Below are 14,976 nucleotides of genomic sequence, written 5' to 3' on the forward strand. Positions count from 1 at the left end.
AATCCAGGTTTACTGTGAGACTATAACCAACCTTTTCTAATAGACCACATATGGAAAAAGAAAGCCCCTTCCTCTGTTCCCTTTGCAGAAAACCTGTACCTTCACGTTGGGACACAAAACCTCCATCAGCTGCCCTGGCGCTCCTCCTTCCCCATGGAGCACGTGGCAGGACCCGTTCTCATTTCCAAGGGGACCGTTCAAAGCCTGGTTCTATTTCAAAGAAGGCATCATGAAAAAAGACCATCCACACTGGCCTGTGAAAGCAGCAACATGGAAAGATCTTTGTTAAACTCAGAGGTCAAGAAGGAGAAATTAGCTACAGCAAGTCATTCTCCTCAAGCTACAAGTAATGCAATTCCCATGCAGAACTGGGTAGCTATGGGATTATTTTAAAGTTCAAACTTCTCTTCTTGATGAATGAGTGTTTCACAAAGCAGCATGGAATTAATCTAAATTCAAGACTACAGACAAAACAAATGGCTCACAAATAGTTTATAAATGATTTCTTGCATAAGAATAACTCTGTGATCCATCACTGAGTTCAATGCTGAAGTGTCTGGCCACAGCAAGGGACCTGTTCCTCCTGCCACGCTGGTGTAAACCAGAATTGATTCAGCTGAAACAAATGGATGAAGGTGATGGTTAAAGTCAGGCTAAAGCCAATGGAACTGGGAGGAGTCCGACTTGTGTTTTATCTAAACCCATGCTAATATTACTGCCTGACCCATTGCACTCAAGCCAATTTTGGATGTATGTCATATGTTCTGCAAATCAGCTCTTTCCCAGCTTATATTCATATAATTGCACTGACTCTGCTTGGTGAAGGTATGCCCAGTATTTGCGACTTTAATTTCTCTGTCATTCATCATCAAAATTAGTTGGGGGCTTCACTTAAAGAATATTGGAGCCTCCAATGACTAGATAAATAATTTCTGTATGGGTTATTTCTTGTGCTTTCTCTGACTAGCACAGCATTTTTCCTCAGGAATAAATATGAAAGAGAAGTAAATCACTGACCTTATGATTGGATTAATAAATAATGGATATTTTAAAATACAACTTTCAGGCAAAAGATGATCTATGTTCTCCCAGTGCACATGCATACACACACACATACATCATTTCCTCAGTTTTATTTTAGGATCTTGCCTGATTGGGCTTTTTCTTCAGATGCTGAATATCTGCCACAGAGAATGTTCTATTATAACCATAACAATGTGATACTATATTAGGAAAGGAACTCAATTTCTAGGACATTTGGAATCTTTGTTAGTTACGATTCAAGCCTGTTTGCTTTCATGAGGAAGAGAAACCAAGAACAGCTAGCCTAAACAGGAGATGTTGCTAGCAGGTAGTAGGACTGCCTTGGTCAAATTGACTGTGTACTAACATTCTGCTGGATTTCTAACAAAACAAGATTCTTGAACAGTGTACGGTTGTTCACTTGTCTGGTTTGTTTTAAGTTCTATATTTTGTTAAGGGTATTTCTGCTGCAGTACCTGGGTCCCTCAGTGGCTAATACAGCGCTTTTTAATCAACTTTTAATGCCTCTTTCCTTAAGTAACAAAGCAAGTGTAAAGAACGCATACAAAATGAATGTATGTGTGACACCAGGTGGTTTAAGGCAGACAAGGCAAGTGCTGAAGCCATGTAGAACAACTCAAGCCTTTTCCCGAGCTGCACCTTGCTTTTTCCTCCCACGTTTCTGTCTTCTAATATTCCACGTTTGTCTTGAACAAAGACTCTGCTCCATCCCCTGACCCAGCGAGACCACATCCCGAGAAGCTGGAGAGAGCGGGCTGACCGGTGGGAAAGGCATGGCAGAGACCCGCTGGCACGGCAGGCAAGAGAGGAAGAAGTGGGGAAAGGGAGAACGACTTTCCTTCTCCCCATGGCTCTGCAGCCTTGACATGGTTATCAACAGTACACCGGTCCTGTCTTAATGCCACTAGTTTTATAATACACCTACACACCGCTCCGGGGACTTCTGCTTTCAAGGACCGCTGGTCAAATGCCTGTGCCTGATTCTTCTCAAGGTCAGATAGCTCTATCTGGTGAAAGTCTCTCTATGGCAGAAAGTCAAAAAAAAAAAAAAAGCCATGACTGCTTCTGGTGGATCGCATAGAGCTGGGGAAAAAGAGAGACTCAACAAACCCCTTTTCTTTCAGGACTAAAAATTTGCTCAAATGGGCTGCGAGAGAACTTGCAAGACCATGTACAACAGTGCCATCTGATGGGCTTGCTCAAAAGGGTAAACAAGGTGACAAAGTAATCTGCAGGCCTCACAAGGTACCTTCAGTCCTAAGCAAAATGATGTCACCAATACTGGATGTGATTAAAAGAAGGTGCTGGCCAATGAATTCTCATTTACATACGAACTACTTTTTAAAATAAGTCTATGGATAAGTCTATGGGGTTTTTTGATAAAGGTAGTAGGGTTAAAATAATTTCCGTGTGGGATATTTGATTTAGTACTGTGGAACATTTTGGTTGAGACACTATGGCAAATGAAACATAGAGGTCAAGTTAAATGCACTTATTACTGGGTAATAGACCCTGGTGTGTCACAGGGGAGACTATGTAGCTACCTAGGGTGACAGAAAAGGAAAGGAAATACTATAAAATTGATCAGCATTTGTGTGTTAATACTTCTTTGACAATGTAAACAACTGTGGGTTTCATCTTTGCAGAATACATTGCCCTTAAATAGTTGCTAGAAATTTGTAGGACAAAGTTAACATAGGGTTGTTTTTTTTTTAAATCTAATTCATTCTTGTCCAAGACCCCAGTCATGTGGCTTTGTTTTGAAGAATGAGGCGTGTTCATTACCCATTAAAATAAATGTAGAAGTGAGGCTTCTGACTTTCAGTCATGACTTCTAAGTGCTTGTTGTGGCTGCTTATCACTAGACTGCCTTCTCCTAAGCCTCTGCTTCATGTAGTGCATGAAAGTTGCTATTATTATGTCATTAATTTTGAAAAGGTCACTCTTCTTAGATCAATTCTAAATGTAAAAGTGACCTTTTAATTGATCTGCATCTTCATTACTGTATTACAGCATAGGTAAAACAAACTAATTTCCCCAGGTCTGAATTCCTGTGAACATGCAGAAGAAGCAGACAGGAAAATTTATTTCATTTGCTGCAGTGAAATAACAGGAGCCATCCCTGGCCACAGAAATCAGTTCATGGCCCTGTAATGTAAACAGCTTTTATCAATGAGCCAGGAGAAAACCTTAAATCATTATTTATACAATCTCTAAATAACACAAATACTGGAAATATATATAAATATTGGAAAGAAAAGACTTTTGAAACAGACTTGGACCATTTGGTAAGTAGGGTTCTGTATATTGTTCAGCACAGGTAAATGAAAAACTTGGTGAAAACATAGAATATCTTTTTAGGACTCACTTTATCTTCAGCAAGGAGTCTACTAAAAATGTTTGGAGATTACGATAAATAACTGGTTGAATTTTAACTGGCGGCTTCTGTGTTTGTCTTCAACTTCCTTCCTAACTCCTAACTTTTACAAACAAAAATCCCGATATTTTCTTTTTTCCACAAATTGACTAGTCTCAGAAAGTAAAAGCAATGCTGGACCATTGTCATGCAAAAATAATTTTTTCCAGAGATGAAAAATAATATGAAAAATTTTGCTTTAGCTCTTGATTTTCTTTGGAGCTCTAACTCCTGTCTAGGGAATGTTCGTGGAGGAAAGCCCTGTTCAAACATCTGTCTCAGAAGGGGATTAGGTGAATGAGATATGAAAGGCCAGAGTAAAAAAGGGTTTGTGTTGAACCAGGAAAGGATTGCTTCATTTATGACTGTTTGGAGGGAGAGAAGGAAACGGGGAATGATGGCGGGGGCAGAGGGAGTGGGATTGGTGAGATGTAGGCATCTCACACATAAAGAAAGCATCGTTGCTGCTTTTGGAAAACTGAAATTAAATATGCAAACACTATGGCTGAGACATCTTATTGTACTTGACATTTCCTGGATCTACCCACATCAGTTCTTGATATTAACAGGAGAATAATCAGTTCTATGCCAAAAGCTGTTAATAACCCTATTTCATAGGAAAGCTCACTTTGTAGTGGTACCTGCAGATAGTACTGATAGAGTATTTAGATTCTATAATTTACACATTGGTCCTTATTAAATCCAGGAGCTATTTTTCAGTAAAGGCATGACTGAAAAGCTCAGGTAACGAGGCTTTTCTTTTGTGTGCGTATATTATGTGTGCAATTTAGTTATGCAACTAAAAAGGACCAAATCCAGATGTCCTCAGCTGACATAGCAGAGTGTGGCTGAGAAACACCAACGCTTGCTGTGAGCGGAGCTGCATTGCTGGAGCAGGACACAGAGGTATAATGCATGGTTATCTGCTTTTAGCTTCATGATCTAAGGAAAAGTAGGAAGCAAATATGCAGCCCCATATCTGTGCTTTAATCTACTTTTGTTATTGATCCCAAAATCCTCTGGGAGCCATTCTACAATGAGTGATTGATATTTAAATTGATGTTTACCAGTTAATCTTCTGTCTGCTATCTTCTTTCTCAGTAAGTCTAGGCCTGGTTATAGGCTACAAGGCAAGATGGAAATGTGAACTCCAGCCAGTAACATTGTCAGAGGGGCTCTAAACCTGCTAAATCAATAAAACCAGAGGCGAAGGCTCATAAATCTGTGTGTGTGTGTATAGCTGCTACGATCCAGCTCCTTGTGGGAGCCTGCATGTGGCCTCCAAATAGAGTTCCTGGCAGTTCATCTTTCTGGTCTAAAGGTACATCTGTGATAAAGCACATTTAATGGGGAAGACCTCGCAGCCGAATAAGCTGTATGTTTTCTTTCTTCCCTCTCACCAAAAAGCTAATATTCAGTTTCTTTCCTGTCCAAGTCAGATTAGCTTCCCATAACAGCACTCACCCATGACAGTCTCCACTATTTTATTTCATGACGCATTGATCTCCATGAACTAGACCACTTGCTTTTGGAGCTGACTGCAATGGATGCTGAAAGACCCTTGAGCATTTGCACTTGGAAAGGGGCAAAGCTCTGTATTTATTTTCTAGCTTTCTGCCTGCGTGTCTGAGTGTATGTGTGATCTAATGCCAAACAAGAAGGTTCATCTATGAATTGCAACACTAATGTAATGTGCAGTGCATATGGGAAACAACAGTTTCATTTATGGAGCATGGAACACGGTGATATCTGTAATCCTTTGGTTTTGTTAGCCAAGAGGAAAACAAATCTTGTGATTTTTTGCTTGTGAAGAATCAATATTTTTAGCAGTTTCTCAGTAGAAATATTATACCTTGTACTTAACGCTGATTTTTTTAAAAAGCTATTGAGTTAGTCCACTGGTTTAGAGAGAAGGCATTAGCATATTCTTTTTCTAAGTTGTGTACTTTTTTTAGCTTTTCTAGTCATAAATACAATGTTTCACTGCATACTTAGCATAAGTTCTACAGTTTCATGGGAGTGTTCAAAACATGAAGAATTCTTATGAAATAGAGGCAGGAGTGAAAAAAAATTAACAAGGTTTAAAATGCATCAGAAGCAAGCAGCATGGCAAAGAGTCTGTAGAGTCAACAGATTCAGCTGTAAAAGCAGCTTTCCAGAAAAATAAGGCCATTAAAGAAAAACTAAATTAAATCTTTACTTAGTAAGGGAGGTTACCACCACAGCCTTTCTTTACAGAGGGCTGAGTCTGATGGGCTGTTTCAAATTGCAGTGTCAGAAGAGATTTTTGAATAAAATTTGTAAAATGAGAAGTAGGAAATCAGAAGGACCAGATGGTGTTCACCCAGGCTTTCTGAAGGAATGCAGGTACCAATGTGAAAGTGTTACGTGTCACTTAAAATCAATCTCTTTCCTGGAGAAACAGAAAGCAACAAATGTGACACCATTTTTAAGCCGTCCGGGAAGATTTGGGGAACTATAGTTCAATAAGTCTCACTTCCATATAGGGGAAACTGTGGAAACTATAATAAAATTTAGAATTAGTAGCCACATGGAAAGATTTGATTTAGTAAGGAGGAGTCAAAACTGCTTTTCTGGATGGAAGTCACAGCTCAAATATTAAATATTTCTTCAAAGTAATTAGTGAGCACGCAGATAGCTTTCCAGAAGTGCCCGCTCTTTGTTTCAGGCACAAGGAATAGAGAGGAAAATGAAAACTTCATTAAACCACTGTATGAATCCATGCTGAGTGCCACATGCAGGTCTAAGCCTTGAATATCAAAGTATATAGTAGTCTTAAAAAACATACGGAGAAAGAAGTCATGTTAGCACAGCAAAACTATGAAGAAAGGACAGCTATCTTGTGACACTGCAATATCACTGAGAGTCAAGCAGATTCATTTTATTTGAAAAAGCATTTTCAGATTACTGATGTCAGGAAAAGAAGAATCTTTAAAGTCCTATAAAAATGTCATTGACCATACATGCAAACTTCAGAGACAAATAAATTGCCATCCATTTCAGTCTTTCATTGTGTTTGTACTTAAAACAGAGTCATTAGAATAAAAAATGTCCCCAGGATCTCTTGAGCTGTGAACAGGGGATGACTTTCCTTAGTGTAGCAAAAGGAGCTTGAAGATAGTTACTGAACACCTTTTGTGGAAAGAAAGGACAACAACTTTTCCCCAAATGGAGAGGAAATAAAAGTCTGAAGTAAGGCTTTGAAGTTTGGAAGAGTTAAAACTCCAGTGAGAATGGGTGGTTTAACCAGAACTATTATTCTACACCACTCTTAGCACTTGTTTCTAATATTTCCCTTTCTGTCCTTCAGGATTATCTTCTGCAAAATCTGGTTCTTGCAGACACAAGGAACTGCATGTGCGGATTTTGGGGGAGATGCTAAGCCAGGGAACAAGGAATGGGAGTGGGTGGATCCTTGTTAGTGCAAATGAATTGATCCCATGTGAGAAAGAGAGATACTCATCTGCAGTGTAGCAGAGCAAGCCCAACATCTGAGCAAGCCCAAAATTCCTGGGCCTGTTTCCCCAGTATTGAGAGATCATGACACTCATGGCTGTATTTTCTAAGATGCTACAATCTTGTGATCGATTTTCATGGAGCTCAAAAGCATCCGTAGCTGCTGGGGGAATGGAATTATAGCACCCGCATTACTAAAAGGAATTAGATTTGCAGCAATACCAGGTATACTTGCTCCTTCTTTCCTTCTGTCTTTATTTAGATTCATGTACATGGGTAAGCATCTGTCCATATTGTCTAGGGGGTTTTGTTTTTAAAATGGTGTTATAACAAATATTTACAAATAATACTGTAATGAGCAATTTTAGAACCTCAGCCTGTCCTCCCCTTCCAGCATTTTCTTTGACCTCTTTTACAAATGGGTCTTTTAATCTATCCAAAGCCTAGTGAGTATGACAATTACTTTTTAAAACAAACTTGCTTATGGCCAGCATCTCAAAACCATAGATATGTCTTTGTCTAAGAAGAACATCATACACATAGAAGCACACAATCACTCATAACACTACTGGTCATGTTACAACAAGAAAGTATTTCTTTCCCCATTCTTGTGCACCAGAAAACACCTCCTTATACACACTCCATTCCTACTGACATCTTGTGCAATTATATGCACAAGAGGTGGGTGTCCCAGTCATATTTCTAAATCTTTCAGTTCACAGAAGGAGTCATTGCTGAGTGTTTTCTTAGCAAAAGGCAAAGCAAGTAGCCTCTCGTCTTGATTAAAACCCTCTGACTTTTGGAATCTTCTGCTAAATTATATTTGCCATACAGGAAGGGTGTAGGAGGGAGGAAAAGAATTGAAAAACTTCAGTCTTGTGTCAATTATCAAGTGTTTTAAATTTAGAGATTTTCCCATCAACTAGAAACTAAATCCACTTGTTTGTTGCCAGGGAAAATGGGTGAAGATGCCATTTCTAAAGTGTGTAAAGACTTTGTGGTTCATTTCACAATAATATTTGTTGAACTTTTGTGGCACGCTTTCAGAGGAAGCAAGACGGGGCTGTGTTAGTCATGATTCGCTAAATAGTACGTCCTAATCCTTCCTAGTTTTTGTTTATTCATGCCTTGCTGTGGGATTTACAGTATTAGCTCATGGAAAGAAAAAGAAAATCCTAGCAGATAGAGGAATGCAGCCTTCCAGTCCACTGCTTGGAGGCAGGTTTGGATTATCTCTGTCAGGAGGACTTGCTTCACTTCGGGCAGAAACCCGAATTCACAGGGAATGGGGAAAAGGAGCAGAAATAGGTGGTCTGCTTCTCAGGTGCAGGCACGTCAGATGTGGGAGACCAAGCTCGGCACATGAGATGACCTTGAAATCGGAGGCACGGCCCAGGAAGGCAACTCAGGGTCGAGCTGCACCTTTCTTTCCCGAGAGCCCGTCGTGCTCCTGCCCACCGCCTCCGACAGCCGAAGCTGAGGTCAGGTAGAGCCCATCTAGTTTTGGGTACCCCAGGGCACCTCCGAGCCGTGTCGTGGCGAGGAGGTGGGCGCAAGCCCTTGTTTCAAAGGTCGCTTTCATCCTCCATCTCTCCAGGCTGAGCTGACTGGGAAAGGAGCTCCACTTATTTTTTTCTCACCTCCTCTGAAACAAGATGTGTTCGTTGTGAGAGGCACTTTTTTTGGGAAGGGGGGGGTGTCATCTTTGTTTCATTCCCTCTTGACTCCCACTGGCCATAGCCCTGGTGGAGGAGGAGGAGGGAGCCGCGGTGCTGCCGTGGGTGGTGAAGCCCCTTTCCACCGGTGGGGAGCAGGCGCGGAGGGGTGGCCAGCGAGGGAGTGAGCGTGTTGGAATCCCGCCTGTGCTTTCCCAGTCCAGGTGATCCCACCAGTGACAGATCTGGTCTGAACCTCTGCTACCGCTGAGGAGGGCGAAGGCGGAGGGAGGGGAAAACCAAAGCCCGTGGCACATAATGAAGTCCTTATGCGCTGAAAACTCGCATTCGGTATGCCATAGACGGAGATGCTGACAGCCACGATCTTGGAGGAAAAAGTTTTGAAGAGAAAATAACGCTGCCTTTGCAAATGCTGGCACAGAGCTGGTGGGGCCTGTGGAGTTTGGGGTCTGTTCAGTGATGACTCCCGTTAGAGAACTAAGGAAGAAATAGTTTGATTTTTTTTTTTTTTAGTACTTTAGCTTTAGTACATAGCCAAGTGTGCAGAATAAGGACCACAGCATCCAAGAAGGCTGGATTTCTGTTCCTCAGCCTGTCATGGTCTTGGTGCATGAATTTATGCAAGCTTACTCTGTTCTGGGCACTTTGGTTTCTTCATCTCAAGTCTTTGCAGCTCTCGGGAAGCTGAGTATCAAGTATTGTTATTAACTAAAGTCATTCGATGCCATTTTTAGTCTTGGTCAGTCTATCAGTCCCCAAGAAAAGTCACAGTTTTTACAAATCTCTCCCTTCCAGTGAAAATGCATTTTCCTACACAGGTTACTGTGAAAATGATGTGGTGAGACTCCATAAACAGGACAAATGTCTGTTCTGTGGCTAATCTGCGAGAGAGAAAAGACTCCAGCTGCCTCTTCCTGAGCTGCTTTGAAGCGACTGGAATAACAGGACTCAAACCCATGTATAATTCATTAATTTAGAGCTGTCTGTACCTTGTAAATTTTGTTATGATCCATTAATTTGGGGGCATGTATTCTTGATTATAACACAGGATTTTAACATGCCTTTTAAGTTGCAGTAGAAACTTCTTTTGGCTCAACTGCTCCAGTACACTGTTGAACCAGTTCACACATCTTTTTTCAGTAGTCATTGCTAAGGTTATCTCACTTCATTATTTCTCTTCACTTACTTATAATATTGGACTCAGATTTGCAGGACCCAACTTGTAAGCACAGGTTACACAATCTCTCTCCAGATGGCATGATGTGAAGTAGCTGTTCTGCCACTGCAAACTGCAATACAAGTATTTTCACTCAGAACTGGACAAGCAAATTAGATGCACTTATATAATAGTATTGCGTTTCTGGATGCAAGCAGCAGTTCTGGGGTATTCAGCATTAACATTGTTATGTTTCATTCACGGTGGTAGAAAAATGTGCATAAAAACATTTGGGTAAGCATTCCCCATGTTTTGAGTCTTTTATTACAACAAAACATAACTTGGGATGTTTTTGGACAGCGGACACTTGCACAGACCAACTCACAATTTTGGAAATGTTGGGATTACATGATAGCATGGCCTGCAGAGCTTCGGAAACTGCGTTCATTTCTGTTCTTCTCTGTTCAAAATTCAGGTGCTTTTAACCATGTCTTTTCTTTTCAAAATTATCTCATGTTAATACCTTGCACTGCGGCTGCTAATTTATGTTCTTATGAGGAGTAAGGAGTGGGTTTAATTATATAAGAAATATCTTGTACTTCTGTACCTACCACGTAAATTTTAATTATGATCTACCTTCTCCATAGTACAAAATATGTCACTATCACTATAATGTAGAAAAGTAAAATAATTTCTACATTAAAACAGTATCCAAAATCATATCTCCCTCTGTGGGAGTGTCATGGGGTAGCCAGCACTACCTACTTTCAGTTCAGCTGATGAGCTCCCACCTACGCATAGTTCATCCCGCTGGGAACGAATGTCCACAGGCATTTGCAAATTTAGACCTGACTCCAAAAGTATGAATACAAGGGAGAAAGTTATTATTTCCTAACTAGATCAGAATATCAGATTCACGTCTACAATTGAGACAACACGTTGTTGCACAAAGTTTTCATTTTGGAAAACAAGCAAATACTTGCCAAGCTGGAAAGAGAGACAGAAAGTGGCAACACAAATATGTCTTTATTATCTTTTCCTTGAAGTGTTCCTACCATCCAGATGTTTCTGGTGACATCTGTCTTTGCTCAGCAGATGCACGTCATTGCACAGTCTCATCACCTTATACTGAGTGATTGAAAAATACAACATATATACACAGATCAGCAACACCCTGCTTACAGGAGAAAAGCTTTAATTTCAGCACTTTCAACTTGGAGTGCTATTTGGAAACATTTAGCTCATAAAAAGTCTTACAGTTCATGCTTTGACCTCATCATGACCTGAACATTTTGTTAACAAAGTACCCTGTTAATGTTTTGACCAAAAGAACTAATGTACTTGGGGCTGGTTGTGTTGCCAAAGTGGTGCTTGCTCCTAAAAAGGGAAAGTTTTAATTCTATTTTCAAAAGCAATGTCTTACTCCTAACTATATATGGAAATGTCATCAATCAGTCCTGGAAACAGTGTGCACTGCAGTGCATTATAATAGCTTGTGGTTTTGCATTTGGTGTAACAAATCTCACCATACCATAGCTGGCAGCGGAAGTCTTTTGCTCTGTCTATTTTCCCTCTACCAGCTTGAGTAGATGTGACTATAACTTTTGTTTTAATCACCAGCAGTGAAGTATAGAGTCACAAACTAGTCAAAAGAGGGGATAATAAAACACATAGCCACTGCCAGCCATATTTGCAACAGAATTCTTTGACTAAGGTGGTTTTGCTCGGGTTTTTTTAATTAAGATGTAAACCACCTGAACCCTTCACCCTCCGTGGGTGCAACCTTCTGCTTTTGGCTTTTTTAATGTAATGAACAGTAATTTAGCTAAAAAATTGATTCAGAACATTTTTATCAGTGCCCTATTAATGCCTACCAAAGGGCTTCAGCAACCGAAAACCATCTCCTTACTTAAAGAAGTATGTTATTTGAGCATTGGGTCTACTAGGAATGCCAAAAGGTAGGTGGTTTTGAAGTAAGCAGTGAGCTCAGACTGTTTGGTCTTCATCTTATGAACCAAATCCCAAGAAACCCCTGACTGATAAATTCAGCAGCAATGAAAGTAGCAATCACATGGAAATACGACGATAGTAAAGAAAAGCAGTAATTAAGAAAGGTTGTATTAGACAAATCAGAACCAAACTCTGCTAAAAGACACAGTTCATTGGGAAGTACTGCGTGTGCAGTTATCATTTACTAGCCACTTAACTGTATTTCATCTGTATCTTTTAACTTTTTGGTAAGTCTTGGTCAAGATTAAAAAGTAATATATACTATGCATATTTTAAAACAGTCATATTAACTCCCTTTTTTTTGGTATGGAACTCATCAAACATTTTGTATTCTTTTTTTTTTCTCATTGTCAGTCATCTAACTTACTACTGTCTCCTTCGTATGGGAATAACAAGCACTTCTAGGTCCTTTCAGAATTGCATTTTAGGAACTCAAAACAGTCATAGTTGATCGGGTTAATATGCAAAAGGGGGTTCTACAAGCCCCTGGTAGAAGAGTTCTCATGGAAGAAAATATCAGTCAAGTAGACAGGATGCAGAAAAAAATAGTGAAAGAGGATAATAAATTGGAGGGTTTGTGGCTTCTTAAGACATTGCCAGCTAAATGTAGGACAGCAGAGACCTTGTCAAAATTAGCAGTCAGCATGATGTAAGTGTGTAGGATAAAATCTATTTTGTTGGTGAGGAAAAGACAACTGTCATAACTTATTTAGCTACAGGATATTGTTTCTGACACTTCATCAGTATGTTTTTATTAATACAGAGGCTGAGCATTATTCATGTCAAAATTGTCACTCGGAACCCTCACTTCGCAGCAGACTTCAGTTTCTTAGTAATCTGCAAACTCACGCAGTTATTTTTATTTTGGGGCTCAAACTCTATTTGATGCTAGAGTAAAAGTGGCAGATAAACAGAAAGAGACAGAAACCCTCCACAGAGCTCAAACTATTGAGCACAGATTCCTAAATTTAGAGTATTTTAGGTAGGAAGCCTGATGATCTATCAGGGACAGTTCACCTTACTAGAAAACAGGATGCACAGTTCGAGGGACTTCTTTGGAAAAGTCTTTACCCACTTTTGCAGTACCCCATTCCTCAAAGAGATTATACTATATGTTTCAGAAAGTTCAGCTGATTAAAATGCTTACATTAAATACAGAATATCCTGAGTTACGTAGGCAGATATAAAACTTTAGGAGAACAATTAAATGTGTTTTAGATTTAAGCCAACCTCTGTTAACCAGGGTTTGTGGGAAATCTCCTTCAGTGAGCTTATTTTCATGAACAGTCTAGGTGATGGAAAACAGAAAGTCCTTATTAAATCTGCAGACAATAGGAAGGGTGGAGCTTCAGACATGCCGAAAAGCTCAGAATGATCCTCAAAACTGAAGTTACATAAAAAAACAGAATGGTATTCAACAAGGAAGAATGCAAAGTACTACACTTAGCCAGGAGGTATCAGCTTCTCAGATGCAGGATTGGGAACAACTGGTTAGGTGGACAAGGACAGAAGAGGATCCTGGAGTTATGAAGCACTGCTGGCTGAGGGTAAATCAGCCATGTCATCCTGCTCTGGGCAGGCCAAACGCTAAGCTCGGTCTTATAAACAGGAGAAAAGACATGCAGCAGGTTCTGTTCTACTCAGAAAATAGAACCTGCTGTTCTGCGTTAGTTTTGGTGTCTCTGCTTCTCAGTCCACTCTCGCTCTATTTTCTAGGATGGCTGCTGCTCTTGACTCTGCAGTCCCTTCTTCAGAGGACGTGGAACCAGCCACCGTTGGTGACGACGTGCGGGATGAGCGGGGCTCCTGCGGTCCCTCCGTCCTCCTCTGTACGGCTCTGCTCCACACGGCGCTGCTCCGCGTAGGGGACTGGGCTGCTCGTTTTGCATCGCTTTATTTTTTTTTTCATTTTCCATTTGAGGAGGTGGGCCCAAACCCCTGATCTGGCAATAGTTCTGAAATGTTTCAGCTCCTAATTTCTCCCAAACTCTAGGCTCACCTCCAAGTCCTTCAGATGGGAAAACATCGTAGTACATTTGTATTGTCTTTACTTCAACCGTTCTGCAGCACCGCCAGGCCAAACATACGTGGGACGGAAGGGGAGACAGGGGAAGGGATAAAAGGTCAGGTCTCCGAGTATTGCACATAACTCATTAAGGGGAATGAAAAACTTTTACATTCATAATTTTACTTGAGTTCAGGCCAGTCAGTAAACATCCTTATTCTGAAAAACATGTTGGACAGCTATTGAAATCTCGCATTTTGTTCTGTCGGCTTTTAAAACCCTTCCTTAGATTTTGCTTTTTCTAATTTGTTTCTGATGAGAATGAAGACATTTGCTTGGTCCAACTTAATTTTTCTTTATTCTGTAAACTGCATGCCCTTCAGAAAGCAGAAGCTGGCTGGTCACAAATGAACTACCATAGACTGCATGGGGAATGGCTTCATGAGGAAAAGCAGTCACTGCTGAAGTCCAGTATTCCCTTTTGCCTACAAAGGACTTAAAACTTTGATATTTCTATTGCAAGCTAGTAACAGCACTGGTTTTGGTTCCACCCTCCAGACAACGCACCACCTCCCTCAAGTGGTCAGCGAAATTAGGGTTGTTTTCTCTGCTTCAAGGGCTGTTTTTTGGCACTGCCCAAAGAATGTGTTGAAGAATGCACTTTTTAAAAACATTATTAATAGATCAAGTTTAAACCGTTCTGCACAAAAAAAAGTATTTTGAATGGTAGAAAGAGATAACAATCTCACAGAAACAAACACTTAGCTGGCATCACTTGGACGCTGTATGCTTTTGATGAGAAGAAAACTGAAATAGCTGCTTTTTTTTGTGGATGGGCTCTAATAGCTTTCTGCCTGCGGTTAGAGGCATTCAGTTACGGTCACTGCCACGGCGGGGATTGTATAAGCACATAAGCTAATCAAAACAGTGGCACATTTGGAAAAGCAGCACTGTTAATTCCGATGGCTTGCTCAAATCCTCATTGGAATAATTACAGTTTTCTTCTTTTGTTCAAAAAGCTCCCCATTTAGAAACAGTTCTTTTGTAATTTGCTGCCTAATATGTGCTTGCAGAACAAACTGGAACAATGCTGGGGAAGAGCTCACAGGAACTCAAACCAGAATTACATAAATTACAAAAACAGCAATAACGATGGTAAGATAAAAACAGAGAGGAAACAGAAAGCTTCATA

Source organism: Haliaeetus leucocephalus, unplaced genomic scaffold (assembly GCF_000737465.1).
Source record: "Haliaeetus leucocephalus isolate CR32 unplaced genomic scaffold, Haliaeetus_leucocephalus-4.0 Scaffold160, whole genome shotgun sequence".
NCBI classification, from domain to species: Eukaryota; Metazoa; Chordata; class Aves; order Accipitriformes; family Accipitridae; genus Haliaeetus; species Haliaeetus leucocephalus.